Raw genomic sequence first — 23160 nt, 5'->3', positions numbered from 1 at the left:
ATCCAATCCTTTCCATTGTCTTATTTCTATCCCCCCAATCATTTCCCTACACAACAGGATGAGTGGACACTAGTTAAACGGAAAAGGAAGAGAATGACCACTAGGGGTTGGCAAGTGTACCCGCCCGCTTTGAGTGAGATTCCCGTACAAAACAGGTTCAGTGGACTGGAGACTGTCGATTGACAACAGGCGAAAGGGGGAGCTCCCTTGGGTACTTTCTCCCCCTTGAGCGGTAACCGTACAAGCCAGGGAGGAGTAGCCCAGTATTTATGTCCTGAACCTCCAACTATTGTTTCTGTGAATGAGGGGGGTAACACTGTGATAGAATATGGCCCCGCAGTGGCTTTTACCGAGAGGGACGCGGATCTACCCAGTATAGTGGAGGATGAATCAGGGAGGATGGAGGTGGGTTTCTCGAATCTAAGGCCCCAAAAAGGTTGTGAGTACCCACCCTGTTCTATTGTTAGCTGGAATATTGCTGTCATAGCTGCCAAAGATGGTTACCCTGGTTGGGCCGAGTTTCTTAGCTCTTTTGACATTGTTTGCTTTCAAGAAACCTGGTGCAAAGAAAGTGTCAGCTTTTCTGGCCATGTTTCATTTAATCTGCCAGCTCTGGAATCTCCATCTGGCAGACCGAAGGGAGGGCTCCTGGTTTTGGTTTCTGTTAAAATTCCAATTGAGGTAAAAAGATACCGGACCGTTGGGGCCCACTCAAAGATCCTATGGCTTTCAGACAACCAGGGTTCTAATATTATTTTAATTAATTTTTATAACAACGTCTTCGATAGCTCAAGGTACAGTGTTGTGAATGAGTTAGAGGTTGCCCTAGAAAATTTAACGTCTGGGGCCAATATCGATTTCAACTATATTTGGGTAGGGGATTTTAATATATCCACTTGTATTTTTTCTAACACGGGGGTTTGTGGGGTTAAGAACCATTTTGAGGAAGATGATCTGCACTTCCCGCATAATCTCTACGGGGAGGCCCTGAATAAATTAGTGGCTTCCCTTGATTTGGTAATTCTAAAAAACGCAAAGAATGATCAGGGTGATACTATCCCCACATTTACGGGCAGGAATGCAAACACAGTGATTGATCACGTTTGTGTATCATCCCACATTACTCCACTGTGTAAACCACCCAAGGTCACCGATAATATGATGAGTGATCATAATTGCATTATTACTATCATCTTTTTATGGAAGTATTGAGCTTCTCCCCCCGAACGCTCTGTGGCGAATATAGAAGCTCACAGACCCAATGGCGTAAGAATTAGATGGAAAGAAGAAAAAGCAGAAGGAGCCAGTGAATCTATAGTTAAGGATTGCCGAGAAAAAATTATTGCTATCCTAGAGTGTGATCGTGAGGCCAATGACATTGTAAAGGATTTTATTTTCATTAATAAAGTCATCGAAAATAAATTTACTAAAAATGTCTCTGGAAAACTAGCCCCCAGGAAAGGTTGGTTTGACCATGGTTGTACTACTAAATTATCAGAACTTAAGCAGGGCTTGGCCATTAGGCCTAGAGATAAGACTATGGTCAACAAACTTAGGCAAAACTACAAGATCGAGGTAATGCGGCGCAAGAAGGAGCTACAGCAAGAGGCCTGGGACAAATTGACTCAGGCTGCGGAGACGCATACCTGTGCTCGATTTTGGGCAACAGTCAATTGCCCCTTTCTCAAAGACGATATGGTACCTGAACTTACCTCAAACGTGAACAATGTTACATGGGTAACCCACTTTTCCACTATTTTTAATTCTAATTTATTGTCCGAGGACAATAGTGGCGGTTCATGGCCCTCTATCGCGCTGAATGTTACCGTCTTAGAGGTCATATCGAGTATTAAAGCGAGTAAGGGGGGCAAGGCACAGGGCCCTGATGGGGTCCCTATTGATGTCTATAAAGCTTTGCCAGACATGTGGGGACCACTGTTAGCCACGGTTTTTAATGCTGCCGTATGCTATGGGGTCCCACCAACCTGGGAAGAATCAATTATTATCCCAATCTATAAAAAAGGTGACAGAGGGGATGTTAAGAACTACCGCCCTATCTCTCTCCTAGATTCCTCGGTCAAAATAATGAGTAGGGTTTTATTGGCGAGGTTGGAACAATGGGCTGAAGACAATGGGATTTTGGCTAGTACCCAGTATGGTTTTTGGAAGGGGCGTGGAACCGTGGATCAGTGTTTAAATTTGAATCTCCTTATAGGGAAGTATACGCAGGCCAAAACGGGTTCCCTCTATCTCTGCTTCGCTGATCTGAGCAGTGCCTTCGATATGGTGGATCACTCGATTCTCTGGACCAAACTGTTAGAAATGGGAGCTCCAGAAGGTATTGTCTTCTTTCTTGCCCAATTATACTCTAATCTTCGAACGAGTATTCGTTATGGCTCTACAGTGGAGTGTACGACAAAGTTCCAGGTACGCCGGGGAATTAGACAAGGATGTGTTCTTGCTCCACTTCTTTTTATGCTTTTTATAAACGAGGTAGATGCTGTTTTAAAGGAGGGGAGCGCGGATGTCCCCAAGATCAATGGCCTAGATGTACCGGTACTGTTATATGCTGACGATGCCGTGTTACTTGCTAGGACTCCATTAGGTCTTCAACGCCTGATGGATAATTTTTCTGCTTCTATTGTGAATAGAAAACTATTCATCAATAAAACCAAAACTTTTATTATGACCTTTGGGGCAGGGTCTAGGAGACTTAAATCCTTCTTTTTGGATGGATACAAGGTCCAACAAGTGGATAAATTCTGCTATCTGGGAATCACATTCGCTAAGGATAGCAGATGGACCTATGAGACTATTAATGTACGGACTGAAATGGCGAAAAGTGCCCATGGTATTTTTAAATTTGCTGCTAAGCGTGGGGAAAGACGTATTTGGGATATGCTACAAATTTATAAAGCTCGTAGCGTGTCTATTGCCTTCTATGGTGCGGGGATCTGGGGATTTACATCCAATAGCATCTTACAATTAGAGGAAAATCTTTTTCTCAAAAGGTTACTGTACCTGCCCAAATCAGCCCCAAACTAATTAACCCATATAGAGCTAGGGATTCATCATTTATCCGACTTGATTTCCCTAAAGCCACTGATGTTGTGGCGTTCTGCTTGGCTGAAGGAAGAGACTTCCCTTAATAGGGCTGTTATAACTGATTGTCTTTCCCTTGATAATTATCTTAACATTCCATGGTTAAAATATGTTGTATGTAGTTTTAGAGATATTTATGGAATAATGTTACTGTGGATTGTTATGCTGCTTCAGTTTTGTCTAAAGCAGAGATGAAGAATATTTTTATGACTTATTGGGGGGAGAGACGGAAGGTGAACACTGGTCATCTAGTTACCAGCATATTTTACAACAAAAATGCGGATGGTGATGGCTACCCAATTTATCTTAGTAATGTTACTAGAGCCTCATACCGGTTTGTGTTGACCAGACTAAGACTGGGTATTGTACATAACCTGGTAGCCTTCCCCTCCCCTAAATCACACCCTGTTGGTCCCTGTCCCTGTGATGGCACTTCTGCACAAAGCACTTTGCATCTACTTTTAACGTGTAAATTGTATCATCATCTACGAATATACTTTTTAAAAACAATTTTTGTTAAATATGGTGTAGGGCTGTGTGCTATTCAATGAAATTGCTTTTTAACATGTATGAAGCTGATATTTGTTTTTTTACTGCTACCTACCTTTTTAAATGTATGCATTTGAGGAATAGTATGATGTTTTAATTATTGAACGGCTCAATTATATCACTGTATCTAGTATGATGCTATTTGGTGACGTTTGTTTATATGTGCTTTTATGGTCATTATTGCAATGTATCGAATAAAGCTTTATAAATTGAAATTGAAATTATTCTCGTGGAGGCTTTGAAGCGGAACCCTGAAACAACGGTATGAGAGGCTTGTGGCCGGTAGAGACAGTAAATGGGTGTCCATACACGTAGACGTGGAAGTGCCGACAGGCCCAGTGGATGGCGATTGCCTCTCTATCTGAGAGTAGCGCTGCTCTGTTTCCGTTAGGGAACGACTTGTGTAGGCAATCGGAGACCATTCCTCATTGCGTTGTTGCTGCGAGAGTACCGCCCCAAGTCCGTAGGGACTGGCATCAACAGCGACGTTGTTGGGCCGAGCCGGGTCAAAGTACAGCGTGGTGTCAGCCGAGAGGGCTGCTTTAGTGTCTTTAAAGGCCTGTTCCTGCTCGGGGCACCCACTGCCACGTGGTGGTGGACTTCGTCAATTCCCTGAGGTGCTTCTTGATGTTTGTTAGACCCGGGATGAAACGCCCACAGAGGTTTACCATCCCTAGGAAACTCCGTACTTCTGAAATGTTGGAGGGTGCCGGGGTGTCCTGAATGTCTCGCACCTTGTCGGGTTCTGGGGCCACTCCTTTGTCTGAGAACGTGTAGCCGATAAAACTGATTTTGTTCTTCAAAAACTGGCACTTTTCCTTGTGCAGGGTGAGGCAGGACTCTTTGATCCTCAGGAGAACGCTGCGGAGTCTTCTGTGGTGATCTTCCACTGATGAGGAGTATACCAATAGGCCGTCACTCACATTCAAAACCCCTGGGAGTCTGCTGAGGACTTCTCTGATGGTGTTGTGAAATACCTCAGCGGCACTCGAGATCCCAAAGTTGAGACGCTTGCATCGTCTGAGGCTGACGTGGGTAGAGAATGTGATGATGTATCGAGTCTGGATGCAGGGGAAATTGGTCATATCCTGAACGTAAGTCCATCTTTGAGAACCACACTGCACCGTTCAGTTCCCCCAGAATATCATCGATGGTGGGGGTTAAGTGGCGTTCCCTTTTTACGGCTGCGTTTGGGAGGCGCATGTCGACGCAGATGCGGACCTGCCCAGGCTGTTTTGGTTTTCTCACCACTATGATCGGGAACACTCACGGGGTAGGCCCGCTGACCTTCCCTATTATCCCCTGTTTCTCCAGTGCTTCCAGTTCGTCTTCGACCTTTTGTCGTAGGTGGAAAGCAATGCGCCTATGTCTCAGCGCTACCGGTTGCACTGACGGGTCAATGTGGAGAGAAACCTCTTTCCCTTTTAGGCATCCTATTCCCTTGAAGATGTCATCGAACTCCTCCATGATGGTCACTTCCTGGAGCGCAAGGGCAAACGAGATCAGCTTCAGCTCTTCTGCTGTCTGGCCGCTTACCAGCATTCCGCTTCCTTCTTTGGTTACGTACACTGTGGGGGGGATATTGAGGTCCTGGTGTCTGAGTTCCGTTTTGAAACATCCCAGCAGTGGGATGGGTGTCTTCTGTCCGTAGGCAAATACTTGAATCTTTGCTTCACGCAAGGGTGGCCGTGGACTCAGTTGGATGTATACATTAGCAGCCATCAGTTCAATCGAGGCCCCTGTGTCTATGGTGGCCCGTATGTCTTGTTGGTGAATTTTGAGTCTGCATTTTGGAAGTCGCCATCTTTTCCGTGGTGGCTGATCCACTGCGAATACATAATGGACGAGGTACTCTCCCGTGTCGTCGTCCATATCTTCGCTATCTTGCGTTTCAGCTACGGTCTGTGCAGCTTCTTTCCGGGGCTTCGACGACCTGCATACCGCCGCAAAATGGTTCATCCACCCGCAGTCGGTGCACCTCTTCCCCCTTGCCGGGCAGTCTTGCATACGGGGGGGGTGCCTCCACAGTAGCCGCAGTTTTTCCTCCTGTCTTGCAGACGCTTTCCTGGGCTTTGGCGCGTCTTTGTTCTCACCATGTTCACCTGCTCCGCCACATTTGCCTGCTCCGTCTTGATGGGGCGATGGAGGGCAGCCTCCATGTGGGATGCTCTGGCTTTCGACAATTCTTTGGATCGTCCCAATGTGAGGATATCAGACAGCGATTTTCCAGACTCCTGGAGGATGTTCTTTCTGAGCGTAGATGAGTAGCACCCATGTATTATCTGGCCCCTGATCTCCTCCTGTTCATCCTGGAAGCCGCACGAGCTAGCGAGCTCCTTCAAACGTCCATGGAAAGTGTCCAACGACTCTTCCGCTTCCTGTTTGGCCTGGCGAAAGATAAATCTCTCGTAGTCTGTTTGCCATCAGCTCAAAGTGCGCATTCAGAGTGATGAGCAGCGTCACGTACGTCTTGGGGGTAGCTTCCGCCAGCGTTTTGTAGATGCGGTGTATATCTTTTTCCCCTAGGTGGAGTAGTAATGCTCTGCGTCTATCCCGGGCTATCCCTGCCCCTTCGAAGTAGAATTGTAGACAATCTGTCCAGTCCCTCCATTTTGGGGCGAGGGAGGAGGAGGCACCATCCTCTATGAATGGCTCAATAGCCGGAATCACTGCCATTGTGGGCGTGGACGTGGGCGTACCTCGTGGCACGTGCACTGCCTCTGTGACAGGTCTGAGGGGAGCTGCCCAACCGAGGTCACGCTTTGGTCCTTTGCGCAGTGGTGTGCCAGGCTGCTCCTGGTTATCAATGCCCTCCAGGGGTTGGCACAAAATCAGCTCCAAGAGTTGCTCCCAGATCAGGGTTGCACAGTAAAGTGGGTGTGTGAGCTCTGGTCCTGGCTGAGGCTACTAGGCCCTCTCTAATGGCAGCGGCTAGACTCTTACCGGGGTCCCGGGCTTCCTGAGGTGGCAGCAGGCAGGATTCTCCCTTTTTCCTTTCGCAGGCACAGTGGAGCTGATCAGGGCAGCCTTGTGGTGAGGGTTCTGGAAACCCCCTCGTCACCAGTGTGATGTTCTGTGCAGCACGCAATGCAGCACACAAGATGCAATGCGCGCTGCGGCCGCTAAAGAATCACACCACACGTGTGTTTGGTTCTGCGGCGTGGTCCCGACTGAAACTCCGGGGCCCCGCCTCTTTATTATTAACAAATGCGCATGGCGTCGTGCGCCAGCGCCAATACTGGAACGCTACCAGTAAACATTACACTGCCAAAAATAAAATCTGATTGTCGGTCACCATACATGCTAACGGATCCAATTTAAGCGGTACAAAAGGGGGTGGTGATGGACGGAGCATCAGAACCAATCAAACACTCATACCCAGTCAACAGATCAGGGTTTGATCCATCACCGTTCTTTAGCCCACTCCGCCACCCCAGTTCAGACATGGCCATATGCAAATCAGTCTGACCCTGTGCCTCATGGGAACAGTCCAGCCCGAACTGCCAAGCCATGCCTTCCCTGGACCGGAAACAAGCTTCCTATGACCGGTTTCTGGTATTTCAGCCGTCTTCAGCCAGGCTTGCTTGAATCCAGTGGCAAAGTGAGCAAGGGACTCACGTCTGAGCATACCCTGCCAACTTATGGCGAACAAAGCGGTACAAAAGGGGGTGGTGATGGACGGAGCATCAGAACCAATCAAACACTCACACCCAGTCAACAGATCTGGGTTTGATCCATCACCGTTCTTTAGCCCACTCCGCCACCCCAGTTCAGACATGGCCATATGCAAATCAGTCTGACCCTGTGCCTCATGGGAACAGTCCAGCCCGAACTGCCAAGCCATGCCTTCCCTGGACCGGAAACAAGCTTCCTAGGACCGGTTTCTGGCATTTCAGCCATCTTCAGCCAGGCTTGCTTGAATCCAGTGGCAAAGTGAGCAAGGGACTAACGTCTGAGCATACCCTGCCAACTTATGGCGAACAAAGCGGTACAAAAGGGGGTGGTGATGGACGGAGCATCAGAACCAATCAAACACTCACACCCAGTCAACAGATCTGGGTTTGATCCATCACCGTTCTTTAGCCCACTCCGCCACCCCAGTTCAGACATGGCCATATGCAAATCAGTCTGACCCTGTGCCTCATGGGAACAGTCCAGCCCGAACTGCCAAGCCATGCCTTCCCTGAACCGGAAACAAGCTTCCTAGGACCGGTTTCTGGCATTTCAGCCATCTTCAGCCAGGCTTGCTTGAATCCAGTGGCAAAGTGAGCAAGGGACTCACGTCTGAGCATACCCTGCCAACTTATGGCGAACAAAGCGGTACAAAAGGGGGTGGTGATGGACGGAGCATCAGAACCAATCAAACACTCACACCCAGTCAACAGATCTGGGTTTGATCCATCACCGTTGTTTAGCTCACTCCGCCACCCCAGTTCAGACATGGCCATATGCAAATCAGTCTGACCCTGTGCCTCATGGGAACATGGGATCCAATTTAGGCAGATTGCCTCTGCTTCAATATAAGTCAGTGGGGAAACTACATTCTCTTGGCTATTTTTAAAAACCTCCCACTTGTCTGCCCTTAAATATTGGCATGTATACCTAAGTGAAATACCATCCTTTCGAAACACTCACTGACACGCACGGTCTCAGATTTTTTTAACACCATTAGAAATGAAACAATATTCAATAAATGCGCGACACGCTATGACATGTCGTGGCAGCCGCAATGTCACATGCCAGCCATGGTCTCCAACCCCTTCTCTACCTCTGCTGTTCGTCTGTGTCGTCCTTGGCTCTGCGTTACAAATACATCACTGTTTCTCTAACCTTCGTTGTGGACCACATCCGTTACAACATACTTACTCTTTTATGACTCCAGATAAAGTTAACTTTCCCCAGCAGTGTCTTCACAGTATAGAAGTAATTAACTATTGTTATTTTGAATGTTTTTTTGTTGTTGCAGTTTTATACAGCGCAAACTCAACCCGAAGGTATTGGAGCACTGTACAGGAGAACCACTTACATTACACACGGACACATTCATTTTTGTAGGCACCGTTGGATTAAATGATTTGCCCACGATCACAGGCTGTAGAGCAGACGTCGAGACTCGAACCTGGTTTCTCCGCTCCTAAATCGTTAGCGCTGGCCCTTACGCCAACATGAAACCTTTGACGGTAACACGTATAAATGAGGATTTCCGATTCTATTGATGGCACTAGCAATTCAGTTTGCACTGGCACTCTGTTGTAACTTGCGTTTATCTGCTGCTCAGCCAGAATGAGTGTGGTGTGGAATGTTGGATGGATGGAATGTTGGATGTCTGTGAATGTCAGTTGGGTATGGGCTGAGCAGCAGGACAGCTGCTCCTGGTGGGGTTTTCATCATTTATACTTGTAACAACTTAAATAAAGAACTTAACTAATCTACGCTAGAAGTACAGAACTTCATTTGGATTACAACATTTAGGCGATGTTTTAGAAGAAGAATCCACGTGTGCCACCTATTGGAACTTAAAAAAAAAAGTGAAACTTGACAGGAACAGAAAAGAGAAGTCCAAGGATGTTCGAGAACTGAAACCTGACAGGTACAGGAAATAATAACCAAGGAAACCACAAGGTAAAAGACTTTTTAAGGAAATTAGAACTACGTATGTACTGCTGTCTGGCACCCAAACCCCACCAGTGACCCTGCCAATGGTCGCCCTTTAACCCAAGCGTGCCAGATTTAGAGTTAATCATGGACAAAATACGAGTTTCAGTATTTCACTTAAAATATGTTGATCGGGGACAAAGATCGGGTCCCAGTGCTAATTATTGAAGAGTTAGGTTTCAGTGTGAAGAATCTGTATGTGTGTCGATCGGGGGCAAAGATCGAGCCACAGTGTGTATTTTGAAATATATTACTCGGGGGCAAAGACCGGGCCCCGGTGAGAAGCTGTTAAGCAGTTGGTTGACTTTAAAATACGGGCCCTGTTGCTGTCTGATGCGGTTTTTGGGCAGGGATGAATAACATCGATTCTTTGGAAGTGTCGAGTGAGGGCAATGACTAATAGAAGTCTCCGAGGTTGACAAATCATCAAACAATGCATATATTAATTGGCAGCAAATGTTTTCAGGAGTAGAGATGTGCTGATGCCGATTGAATTTTCAACTTTTATTCAATGGTTTACACTGTTTTCAGGGTGTGCCGTGTATGTACAGTTTTGTCCTCAGTAACGGATTAACTGTTACAGTTTAAATGGAAAAAAATCCTGCACAAGATGGACAACACACGCGCCAACTTACCTCCTAATGGAGACCTTCGGCGTCACCATGTCACCATCTCTTTTGTGACGACGTCTCACTCCAATCCGCGTGAGTACTCCTGTGTGGAGATTATGGGTGCATGTGCGTGCCGAAAACCACCCGGTCCTACGTTGATATGCGTGCCTCCATTTTAAGTGAATAATCTTGGCGCACACAGTTTACAAGACCAGGTATTGACAACAATATCAATTGAGAGTTTCAGATTACCAGGAACCTTGCTGTTCGGAGATCGGCAGTTGGTCAGAGAAATATTTTTATCAGTTAACCTTCTTGCCTTGCTGATGTGTGATATATCGTTTTTATTAACAGCTGAAGATGACTGTGTAAATTGCTGTGAGAATATCGACAGCGTGTCCTTTAACTCAGAATGTTTAAAAGAAAAAACACAAGTGAGAGGAAAAGATCCTGCCTTTGCTGACGTTTGCCAATTACATCACTGGTCAGGGTAATAGAGTTTATTGAAAGCTGAAGATTACCTGCTGAATATCGGCAGTTTGCCCTTTAATCCAAAATGACTATAAAGTCTATAATTGGGATAAATGACAGAGACCGTAACTAAAAGCAAGAGTGTGATGAAGGGCATAGAGCCCAGAGCCGGGACAGTGATCCTAGGAGATAGAATCTGGCAGCCTCCAGAGTGAGCCTGGAACCGGGATAGCGATCCCAGAAGCTGGCCATGGAACCAGAAATAGAAGGGGACAAAGTGTCCCAGAATTTGAACCACGACTGAGAGCCAAGTCCCATAATTGGAATTGGGAGGGGCAGGTGTCCCAGAATATGAACCACTGTAGATATTGTGTATGGGTGTTAAGCCACTCATTGGTTTGAGGCGTGTATGAGATGGCTGTGTTTTGTTAAGTCACTCATTACTACATATTTGTTGTAGATTGATAGTAGGTAAATAAGTCACCTATTGACTTAGTGCTTGAATTTGAACCACGACGAAGAGCCTTGTCCCATAATTGGAAGTGGGAAGGGACACAGGTCCCAGAATTTTGAAACACTATTAATGTTGTGTATGAGGTGGTGGTTAATTGTTGGGCCACTTATTGGTTTGAGTCGTGCATGAGATGGCTGTGTTCTGCTATGTCACTCATTATTAAGTATGGTTTGTTGTATTATATGTGTGTACGTGACACTGATTGTATTGGTGTTTGAGTTTTGGAATGTTGGATAGAAGTGTATGAGGGTGATCGTTTTCTGACCTGCGGTGCGCGCGGTGTGTCCTGATATATGTATTGGTTTAAGGGTTGTTCCCTGTATGTTGCTTGTCGTACCGGTCTGGCCAACTGGTGTGATCTATGGCATATAGGTTTTGGTGCATATAGGTTTTGGTGTATGATGTAGGATGGTGGCTTATTTCAGGAGGTGACGTGATACTTTGGTCAGAATGTAATGTGGTGTGAAATCTTATGTGCGAGATGAGATGTAGTATGGTGTGATAGGATGTTTCTTTTATGTGAGTTTGGTGAGATGTAGTATGCTGTGATAGGATGTTTTGTTTATGTGAGCTTGATGAGATGTGGTATGGTGTGATAGGATGTTTCTTTTATGTGAGTTTGGTGAGATGTAGTATCTTGTGATAGGATGTTTCGTTTATGTGAGTTTGATGAGATGTGGTATGGTGTGACAGGTTGTGATGTGAGATATTTATGTTGTATTGCATTATTTTTCTTATTATTAATGCATTGTATTCAATTTCTTGACTATATGTTATTTGCCATATTGTCATTATTTTAAGTGTTTCATCTAACCTATTTCACAATGCACTTGTTCCCCGTAAAGAAGGGAGATATGTTGTAACTTGCGTTTATCTGCTGCTCAGCCAGAATGAGTGTGGTGTGGAATGTTGGATGGATGGAATGTTGGATGTCTGTGAATGTCAGTTGGGTATGGGCTGAGCAGCAGGACAGCTGCTCCTGGTGGGGTTTTCATCATTTATACTTGTAACAACTTAAATAAAGAACTTAACTAATCTACGCTAGAAGTACAGAACTTCATTTGGATTACAACACACTCAAGACTTGTCCCTGTTGTCCTTAGATAATTCGTGTCTCCCACGCCCCTGCTGGCACCTTCCCACACCCTTCGCATTATCCGCACTACACCGCATTCAAGATCTCTCTAGCACAACAACAGGGATTTCCTGGAAGTCCGCCGGACGTCACAGAACGTACTCGCTCTCCCATTGGGCATCCTCTCCGTCACGTGACATTGTCAAGACCTATCCTTAGCCCTTAGCCCTGTTCTCGTAGGCAGTTGAAACCGGCTGGGACTGCTCCAGTAAGACGGCGAAGCCCGGGCGGCGCTGTGACCACTGCCCGGCATGGAGACTTCTCTTCCCCCACCTCGCTGAGAGCGGCCCCTTTCCCTCACCCCCCCATCCCCGACACCGCTGTGAGTACTGGCTGGGAGAGAGGAGGTATTATCCCACCCAGGCCAAGAGGGTAGTGGGATGACTCTGGCTCCTTTGGAACCTTGGGAGGGGACGTTAGAGGTACTGGGGTGCCGTAGTGCGTGTATATGTGCGTGTTCTCTTGTTTTTTTCTGCGGATGGCGCTGCTATTGGTCTAAGGTCTGTGTTGGGCTGAAATGTGGCACTACCTGCCATTTCAGACGCGGGTGCAGGGGAGACAGAATGTCGCTACTTGTACAGCTCATCTCCAAGCCTTTCACTGCTGGGGCTGATGAGGTCTGCGCCTGACGGTAGACGCAATTTGATAACTGTATTAAACATTTGCAGCGTCATCGCTGATTTTAATGGGGCGCGATGAGGCTTCCTCAAATAACTGGCGATCTTGTTAGTTTGTATTGTTGGGAACAATGGAACCTAAAAAATAAAGAGTGGGGTTTTGCTTTTGTTATCCGCTCCTTTGGGTGTTCTCTGCAGCCTGGTGAAGGGTCCGTGGAAATTACACAGTAGCAGTTCCCTGTACGCGGCAGATTCCTGAAGATGTGATTTTCACTGACCTTCACTACCAAGGTGCGCCTACTTGTGACCCTAGGAAAGCCCTAGCTGGGGTCGTGCACAGGTGCTTCTGAGCACTCTAGTTTGAAGGGCTGCTGCACGGTGAATCCGTCCGTCGTTTAAACACACAGCTCTCAAGAGAAGGGTGAATCGTAATATCATAAACTGGATGACCATCTCTTTTCGAGTGCTTTGCTTCGATAAATAACCAATCCTTGTAGATCCGATCACACCCAGCACACGTTTTTGCATCTACAGGATTTCTTTAACTGTCCATCTAAACAGCTCTAAGCATTCTACAGCCCCCAAAATTTCTCTAACCCACCTAACTCATTTCTTACAAAAGTGACGTGCGATTTATGTAATTATGCACCAGAACATAATAGATCAACATTTCGTTAGAAAATTCTTTTAAATATACACCATGTGACGTTTTTTCAGTTTATCTTTTTGCTGCAGAATCCATGTACGCTGTTCTTGACGAACTATAGCGTAGTGTTGCCTTGTGCATAAAATTAAATATCTCTTGGTCACTAGGCAGTGACTTGTAACAATTGCATTTCAGCAAGGGAAGTGTGGGTGCCGAAGATAACATGCGAAACATTTTAAGACTGACATCTAATAAAAGAAAGGGTCTGACCCCCCCCCAAAAAAATAAGGAACCAAATATTGAAAGGTTTTAAATAAGTGGCTGCCGCAACAAACAGGAAAATCATGAAACTGTCAACTTAGGTGTTAATTGCATTCTGCGCAGGTGAATGGCCTTGGTGCATGAAAGAATTGGGAGGGGGCGTATTGCTTAGTTGTTGAGGATCAATAGTTTCACTATAAATGTATCGTCGTGATTTGCGATAGCTTTTCCAAATCTTCTTTTATTTGCTCATTCTCACGAGGAGCTGAAATGTGTACCGGTTTAGGGTTTGAAATTCTTATCTCACTCAGTAGAAAGCATGTAACAACTTATGCTAAATTGTTTCTTAAAGTCTGCATAATAGACTCCAGTCGAATAAATGAATATATTCTTTTGTTTGCATCTATTTATGCACTGGTATCTCATTTTGAGGTACTGTAACAGCAGGCAAGGTATCATAAATTGTTTATTCTTTGCTGCTTCTTTTCTAAAGTTGTCTTTATTTAGAATTCTTGTCAGTCTACTTTTCCCTTAAGGATGCTACACACGAAAGCTATTGGGGCAATAGCTTAGACATTTCAAGATTGACGCTTCGTTGGGTCATTTCTTGAAGGTTCTTTGAAACAAGTTGAGAATTAATTACACTGGATTATTTACGTTTACTGCAAATTTCTCCCAGCAGTAGAATTTTCAAAGGATTCTAGGAGTACTTCAAGAAGTCTATGCCCGCTATACATTTCTAGAAATGTCTGCATGTTTAATACTTAAGTATGCAGATTTTCCAACAGTTTGAAAAATCTGCATTAATTAATACAATACAAATGTGCAATAGCACATTTAATGTTTTCTTTTGCTTGAAGAAAATATTTTTCCACGTGGTAAAACCACTTTCCCCTAAACCCTCATTTGAATGTTTTTAACCGTTTAGTAGCATAATGGAAATTTAAAAAGAAAAAAAAGTGACTTGATCTTCGAATCCCCCCCCAACTCCTACCCAGCAATAAATGTCTTGACTGTGTATTGATTTAAAGGGGCTATCCACACCCCTTCTATGAATTGTGATTTAATTCACAAATGATGAAGGGCTAGATGTATGACACATTTCACCAGTCGCAAATGGCCCATCGGGCCTATTACGGCCAGTAAATGCATTTTCCTATGTACCAACCCTATCGTGTGAGTTGTTAACCTATTACTGACTCACAAAATAGGGTGTGCAAGTCGTTATTAGGAAAGGGCGTGTAAACGGAGTCCCTTCCTAATAGCGAGTCACACTGGTAGGTATGCATATTTTACGGCTGTGAATGTGGTTGCGAAACATTTGCAGATTACCACCAATTTCAAATTGGTGATAAGCCATTCGTAAACAGGAAGGGGTCTGTCCGCAAGGTACGTCTACCCCTTTGTGAATGGGGGTGGCAAAATATTTTCAGAGCAGGCAGTCGTCCCACGGATCACAGCCCGTGCTACAAAAAAATCAAATGAAAAGAGAACCTTTTATTTTTTAAATGTATCTCATTTTCCTTTAAGGAAAAAGGGCTGCATTGAAAATAATGCTTTATTTCAAAAGCAATATTAAAGCTACAATGGTTCGAGAAGTAATATTTAACAAGGAGAATACATTTGCAATTAATAATACAAATAAATTAGTCTAATAAGGAAAACGTTTTTTTAAGGCACAAAGACTTAAAAAAAAGAATGGGTACTCAACACAGAAGATGGATACAAAAATATATATGTTTGAACAATAGCAAAATATAAGCAAATAATTACAAAAACATGGTGCTCACATATTTAACACTAAAAAAACATAATTCATAATATACTGTGAAAAACAAAGAACAAATGGCAAAACAGAAACACAATTAAAACAAACAAGCATTCCAACAAATAACAAGAACAGAAGAAGGCAGTTAACCCCTTGAGTGCCCCTCCCTTTCCCCGCCCTGTGCCGGCCCTTTCATTAGCGGGCGGGGTTCATGACGAGATAGTCTCGTCATGGGCACAGCGCAACCGCGGCCCATGACGAGACCATCTCGTCATGGGCACTCAAGAGGTTAATGCTTCCTTTTGACTATGCCAAGAGTGAGCGTCGACAGAGTTTCAACCTATGTTATTCTAAGGTCATCATCAGGACAGACAAACACTTTAGGGGAGCATCCAAAGAAATCTAAAAATGAAACGAAAAAACGATATGTAAATGGGTACCACAGCTGTAAAATGATGCTTCAATGAATGGGAGCATGACACAGTGCAAGGGATATCGTGCATAAAAAAAGGGGGACACCCAAGGGAGTGTATTTAAAAAATAAAAAAAAAATACAATTAAATGAATACATAGTGAACATTTACCATTAAAAAGCCAAACCACAACCATGTGGAAAGAAGGCAAAAATGTAGAGCCACAGTCACCACTAGCCAATAAATCACAAACCAGCCTACTTTTATATTGTCAGTGGCATTCAAATAAGGGATAGCGAGCTCATCCAGAATTCTAGACCTCAGAAACAATAGTTACTGGAATGTATTAATCTAAGGAGTGCTAATTCAACTTATTACTAGCCCCGTAAGACTTACCAAAATAGGAAAGAGTGAGTAAGACACATTTCGTAGATAATGTGTCTATCCGAAAGGCCAGTGTAACATATCCACCTGACTCAGTGAGAATTCAGAGCAAAAGTATCTGATTTCTAAGAAAGAAATATGACATAATGTATATAAATAAAAAACCTAAAAGCAAAATAATCATTAACAGTCTTACCATTAAGATGAATCCTGTGAAGATCACATAACGTTCCCCCACGTTGCGTTATGAGCGCGAGACAAATCACAGCGTCTTTAAAAGCACTATTCACCAGTAGCGCTAGACAAAAGACGAGGCTCCTCGTTATAATGGTCAAAATCCAAAAATAGAAGGAAAGTTCCAAGTGCAATAAAGTGAAAAAAATCAATGGAAGACTCAATAATAAAGAATAATCGGTGTCAGTGGGGCGGTGACCTTACCGCATGCACAAGGGCACAAATCCCGAGTTGGAAAGAAAGACTTAGCTCGAGAGAGAAGCGGTCGGACGCAGCGGTGACCTTACCGCATGAACAGAGACACTAATCCCGAGTGGGAAATGTAAAAGAAAGACTTGGCCCAATGACAGATCCAATATTACCGGGTATTGTGTCAGAGAAACAACAAACCCACCGAATATTAGCAGATTGTCAAAACTATTAATCAAAAGAGAAGACTGGGTTGGGAGGCATAACATTCCCTACAGTTTGAACAAAAATAATAACATAAATAGAAAAAAGTAGAAACAATCCGAAATTGTGTGTGAGTACTAACATAGTCAAACTCGCTCTAAAAAATGAAGGAAAAGGGATACTTAAATCAAGTAGCAACATACCATGTAAATAAGCCACAGAGAAACTGGACATGGACAGTAGCATTGAACACTGCAAAAATGATGCAAGTGACAGTAAATCACATAAATGTGTATGGGTGAGATCACCATCAACCCTTCATAAAGGTGATTGAGGAAAAGTAAAGATCTTGCATTACTTTTAGTTTGAAATTAAAGAGCTGCATTCTCTAGTGTATTGGGTCCCTTAATAATGCTGTTGCACCTCAAGATCCAGCGCCATTCAGCCTTGTTTAGTATCTGTTGAACATCCCCACCATGTGATGGTTTACATATCAGTCCAATCACCTGTCATTTTATCTGATCAGGGGAATGATGGTGGTGAAGTAAGTGAGATACCATAGGGGCATGTTCATTCCTGCATAACCTTTTGGGTGGTTTGACCCACATAGATTAGATTGCAAGGGCACCATAATGCACAGATCACATTCTTAGAATTACAGTTGGTGTGATCTTTAAGTTGTGTACTATATTCTCATGTTGGAATTGTTTAGTGTTAATTGTCGAGTCACACATTATACGATTCCCACATTTGTGATGACCTACAACCATATTCAGTCCCCAGAGCTAGACCAAGTTGGGAGTAGGAGGTTTGGGTAAGGCAGCACGTACCAAATGATCACCCATATTATGTCCTCTTTTGAAAAGGGAATAGTGGCAATTCGTTAGAATTATCTGTTGATTGGATCAGTGGCCAGTGCTTTTTGAAAACTTTGGTGATGGCATTGCTTTGTGTTCCAAATGTGGTTACACATGGCATTCTCTCCATTGGTTATTTAACAGGAGGTGTCAGTAAAAGGTCTCCGTGATTATATTAGGCCTGTTTAAGTGATCTTTTGACTAATCGTCGGGGCTAACCACGATCCTCCAATTTATTTTTTTTTGCCAAAATATTCGCTTTGTGAAAGTAATCCTTTTGAACCTGCAATTTTGTTTAATCCGGAGGAATTGCCCAAAGGGCAAAACATTCTTTAGAACTCTCGGGTGGTGACTAGCATACTGCAATAAGGTATTGCGAGCCTTGAGTTTGGTATAACGTCTAGTTGCTAGTTTACCTTCGCATGGGAAGATCGTAAGATCTAAGAAATCGATCTTTTCATTGCTGGAATGGAAAGTAAAGCTCAAGCCCAGGGAACAAGATTTCAACCAGTTGAGGAAAATTTCTAAACTGTGTTCATTGCCTCACCAAATAAAGAAAATACCATCGATGTAACGCCTCCAATGGCGTATATCGGCAAAATATGGATTTATTTATATCGTCATAGATTGATTTTTATTTTAAAAGTTTTGTATAGCGCGAACAAGGGTATCGGAGCGCATCACAATAATTGGAGGGAAAAACTAGGTAAAGGGGAATATTGTAGATTGAGTAATAGAGGATAACATAATGAACTAATAAAAATGTACAAGGATGCACACAAACATTTCTTAGTACGGTAAGGTAGAGAATCTGGGTCTTACAGTTAGGCCAATAAAAAAAAAAAAAAGCAAATCGGAGGATTTAGAAAACAGATGTACCATGGTCATTTAAGGCAGGCACTTGTTCATTAGGATTATTTCTACTTCATGTTTGAAAGCCGTGTAGGGGATTCTGCGGATTTCCGGTGGGAGCGAGTTCAAGATCTTCGGTGTCGTGCCAGAGAAGGCTCGGAGCCTCGTTATCTTTTTGCGAAAGGTCTGAGGTTTCAGTAGTAGAGAATATGCACTTCTTGATGGTCTGCCCCCACCTGATAGTTCTAGTTTTTGAGCCAGGTAACCAATAACTGGGGGATGTTGGTGTCCAAAGAATTTATGTCCAAGCACACCAATAGTACAGTACATGTCTTCAAGTTGTACAATCATATCACCATTGTCTCGTGCATAGCTCTTAGTGTTAATCGCCAGCTCTTTAATAAAAAACATCTATATATTTGCACAGAGGTTCAAGCACTAAACCACATCCCGAGACGACGGGTCTTCCAGGGGGGTTGGATAGACTTTTGTGAACCTTAGGCAACGTATGGAGGACTGGTGTCCTGCGTAATTTGGTGCTAAGAAATTTAAATTCATGAGCACTTGGGTAGCCTGAGTTCTTGGCTTCAGAAGTAATATTAAAAATTGCTTTCTGAATGTCTCAAGGGATTGGTGCACAAGGGCGTTTAATGATTGTGTGACAATTGTCGTAAGATTTTAGCCTTATATGATCCTATTGATTGAATCACAATGCCACCACCTTTGTCTGTGGGTTTAATGATTAAATCATTATTGTTTTTTTAACATAAGGAGAGCTTTGTGTTCTTCCTGTGAGATATTGTATGGAACATATTCAAAACGTTTATTAAGCATTCTAACCTCCTTCAAAACCTTAGTTTCAAAAGCCTTATTTCAATTGGTATTTTGTTAATAGGCGGATGGAACGTTGAGGGAGGCCGTAAACCAGAAGGATTAAATTCCCCTTTAAAGCTCCCATCAAGCAGGGCAAGAAGCCCAGGATGAAGAGGGCACTCTCAATGTTGGCACCGGAGGTCGGGGGACTGGGAAACCCGGATCTCCGTAAGTATTTTCAAGCGGCGCAGTTGCGCTATCTGGTGGAATGGAGCAGGTGGGAGTCTGATAAGCATTGGCTCTTTCAGGATCAGGCGGTGGCGGGCAGGCCTCTGCAGGAGGTTCCGTTCCTGCGCAGGGCCCACCGCCCCGCAAATCTATATACGCCTCATTTATCACGAGGGTACCTCTGCGTGTATGGGTCAACACCAAGCATGGCCTGACGACATTCCCTTCGCCTCTAACGCCCCTGGTGGATAATCCCGACTTTACCCCGGGACGTGCAGCGGGGTGTAGGGCTTTATGCCATATGTATGACTCGGAAGGAGTCATCCCCTTCACGCGCTTCCGACAAGAATACACGCTCCCGGAGACCGAGAGGTTGCGTTACATGCAAGTTCGCCACTGGGCGATGCACCCTCAGACACGAGAGACGGCTGATAGGAGACTCTTCCCTTATGAACGCTGGCTTCTATCTCGCACGTCCGATGCAAAGCTCATAACTGACCTTTATCAGTTTCTCCAACCACCCTCGTCGCACTTCTATAATCCAGGGAGGGAGCGCTGGGAGAAGGAATTGGGTAGGTCCCTGAGTCATAAAGAATGGGAACAGGTAGCATACAGAGCCAGACACTCGGCATATCACACGGGCCTCACTGAAACCTTCACTAAAGTCTCGACCTACTGGTATTATACCCCGGAACGTGTACACGCCATGGACCGCAGTAAAGATGACACCTGTTGGAGGGGTTGTGGGCGGGTGGGTAAGCTGACGCATGTTTTATGGGACTGTCCCCTCCTCGACTCCTACTGGAAAGAGGTGATAGACGATATTGACTCCCATTTTGATACTGAACTGCCACGCCTCCCAGCATATATATTATTAGGTCTCCCGAACAGGTTAATGTATCCCTTAAAATCCCGCAGAGGTAGGCAGATCGACATTGCGCTGGGATCAGCGATGCAGAACATTCTCGTACACTGGCACTCCACTACACTCCCCACGGTTACGGGCTGGCTCCATAGATTGTGGCATGTGCTCGGAATAGAGAAAATGTTGCTTACAGTGGCAGGGGATGCGGAGCAGTTCATTGACCTCTGGCAGCCGTTTCAGTCCTTATTGGTCACAGAATTCAGGGAATTGACCTGCCCGAGATATCTTCGACTCTTGCGGCTCACCAGGCTAGAGGACTCGGCCTCCTGAATAGGCTCGGAGCAGGGATCCCTAGGAGATGGCGAGGGGGAAGGGCAGGGATGATCTGAACTATGCACTGGATGAGGGGAGGGTAGGGGGGGGTGGGAAGTTGGGGTTTGTACTATTGTTTCTCATTTTCTTTCTGAGTGTCATAACGGTCTGTTGTCTCAGGGGACTGTTCTTTGAAGGGCCCCCCGCCCAGTACAGGGCCCTGGCCGCCACGTTCTGACACCTTTTTGGTTTGTATTCTTGGGGTTTTTCCAGGATATCTTGATAAAATGTTTTAAACCTAAGGGGTTGTCTTCCAGCATCAGCTTCAAGAGGATAGGTTTTTCCCGTTCCTCTCTGTTTGAGACGCGGCCGGCCCAGATGGGTTGTAGGCGGCATGCTGTGTTTAAGTATGAACTGTCTGCTTTGACTTTGACTATGCTTTGTCATGCTGATATACCCGTGCAGTAATCCGCTGGCCCGCTGGGTTGTAGGCGCTAAGTGCTGATGCCGTTGACGATGCTCTTTCAATAAAACAAGATGTAAACATAAAGCTCCCATCAAGAAACAAGCACTGGCATAGCTAATAGGTCTCGCCCTTGGGACGTTATAAGTGTTTAGCGAAAGGTGTTGGCAATGTTTTTAAGGTATGTTGTAGAGCAATGTGTTCTTATATATTTACTTGAATAACTGACACCGTTTTTCTTGCAAATTTTATTGCATGTTTGTCGGTAACATTTTGACGGTAACCTTTTTATTTGTATGAATTTAGTTGAGCTGAAAAAACTAGTAGTTATAATGTACATTTATAGACGACAAGCAAAGCACATCCTCAGGGCCCATAAAAATACCTACTGCAGTGTGGTCCTTTCTGTCGCGAGTCCAGACAGCAGAAAGTTTGAGAATGGAGAGTGAAGAAGAAATACCAACAGCAGCACACACTCCTTTCACATAAGTAGCTGGATGACTGGAGTTAGATGCACTTCTCGGGTTCCTGCAGAACCGCACAAATATAAACAAAACCTCAAAATCCTGTGATTCTGAGCAAATCACTTATTCTCCCCTGCCTAACAAAATGAACGAGTCCGTGTGGAACGCAACTCAGCACTCTGATAGCCTTCAGGTCGAGTTCGCGCTTTATTTACACGTTAACTTAAAAATATCTTGGCAAACTGTGTTTAAAAGTAAAAAAATACTATCAGATATGCATTTTTAGTTCAAACAGCAGAAGGACACAACAATCCGAGAACACAACCAAGACAAATGAAACAAGCATTTGAAAAAAGCACGGCGGCGCGTTCTGTTCAATTAGTAACCTGATCCACAATGAGGAATGCAGCTGCCACACTGCGCGTGGCATTGTCACAGGTTCCAATGAAGCGGGATCCACTGAGCCTTTCATCCTTACGCGGTCAATAAAATCTGTACCACTTAGTTGGGTAGCAATAAATGTTTGTCATATCAGCACCAAGACACCTAGGGGTGAGGGCAAAGGTGCGCTTTACAAATACACACAATGCTATTATATCATTCGCTGTTTTAGCTATGGCTTGTACTTCCTCCTGCAGCAGAAGGCACACCCTGGTCGGAAACTGTTAAAGGGACCCAAGTAAAACTCCCTTTAGCGCACACACACACACACATCCCGAAGAGCGAGCGTGCAAGCTTCAGCGTGTGACGGGCTCCAGAAGAAATGCACTGCTGCCTGCGTGAGGTGCAGGTTCAGCTGCAAAAACGGGCCCCTTCTGTAACCCATGTTAAGGTAAAAACAAATTTGTATCTGCGCTGGTCTGAAACAGGAATCATCTCTCTGACAACTCCCACCCATCCAAGAAATCTGTGCGATTCTAAACCAGTCACCCTGACCACACCTTTCATCCTTCAAAGGCAGATAAGAGTGTGAATGGGCAAATCACTTATTCTTCCCAGCCTAACAAAATGAACGAGTCCGTGTGGAACGCAACTCAGTGCTCTGATAGCCTTCGGGTCGAGTTTGTGCTATATTTACACGTTAACTTAAAAATATCTTAGCAAACTGTGTTTAAAAGTTAAAAATACCATCGATAAGCGTGTTTGGTTCAAACTGCCGAAGAACACAACAATCCGAGAACACAAACATTAGAAAAAAGCCCGGCAGTGCGTTCTGTTCAAGTAGTAACCTGATCCACGATGAGGAATGCAGCTGCCACCCTGCGCGCCGCTGCTCGCTCCCGAGAGCAAAACTCCGTGGGAGTGAACATCAGAAAGGAGGTAGGACATGCACCCGCCTTTGGCCATTTGCGTGCTTTCATTATTGAAAGACACACGCAAAGGCGAATCCAATGTGTGGGAGGAGTTAGTCCCACACAGAGACGTTTAGAGTGATCACAAGAAGCCTCCCATAGAGCAGCACATGCTCGCTGCGCAAGGCTGGACCTAAAAAGGCTCAGGTGTAATTGACGAAAAAATTTGCAAAAGTTCCATTTGAATTTCGAAAAAGTTGG

At 44.6% G+C, this 23160-nt stretch overlaps 1 protein-coding gene across 2 annotated transcripts in view; it reads left to right on the top strand.

The window, feature by feature from the left end:
• Nucleotides 1-12219: 12219 nt before the first annotated feature.
• The window catches only part of GPCPD1 (glycerophosphocholine phosphodiesterase 1), a 701876-nt gene continuing 690935 nt past the window's right edge, over nt 12220-23160 (top strand). The window contains exon 1 of one of the 2 annotated variants that reach the window (XM_085612626.1): nt 12220-12359. The gene's annotated coding sequence lies outside the window, so the exon portion shown is untranslated. Of the gene's footprint in view, nt 12385-23160 lie in introns of both variants that reach the window. The other variant, XM_085612627.1, reaches the window with a different exon arrangement.

This window comes from Triturus cristatus, chromosome 6 (genome assembly GCF_964204655.1).
Source record: "Triturus cristatus chromosome 6, aTriCri1.1, whole genome shotgun sequence".
Classification (NCBI taxonomy): Eukaryota; Metazoa; Chordata; class Amphibia; order Caudata; family Salamandridae; genus Triturus; species Triturus cristatus.
This window is presented reverse-complemented; position numbering and strand designations above follow the sequence as displayed.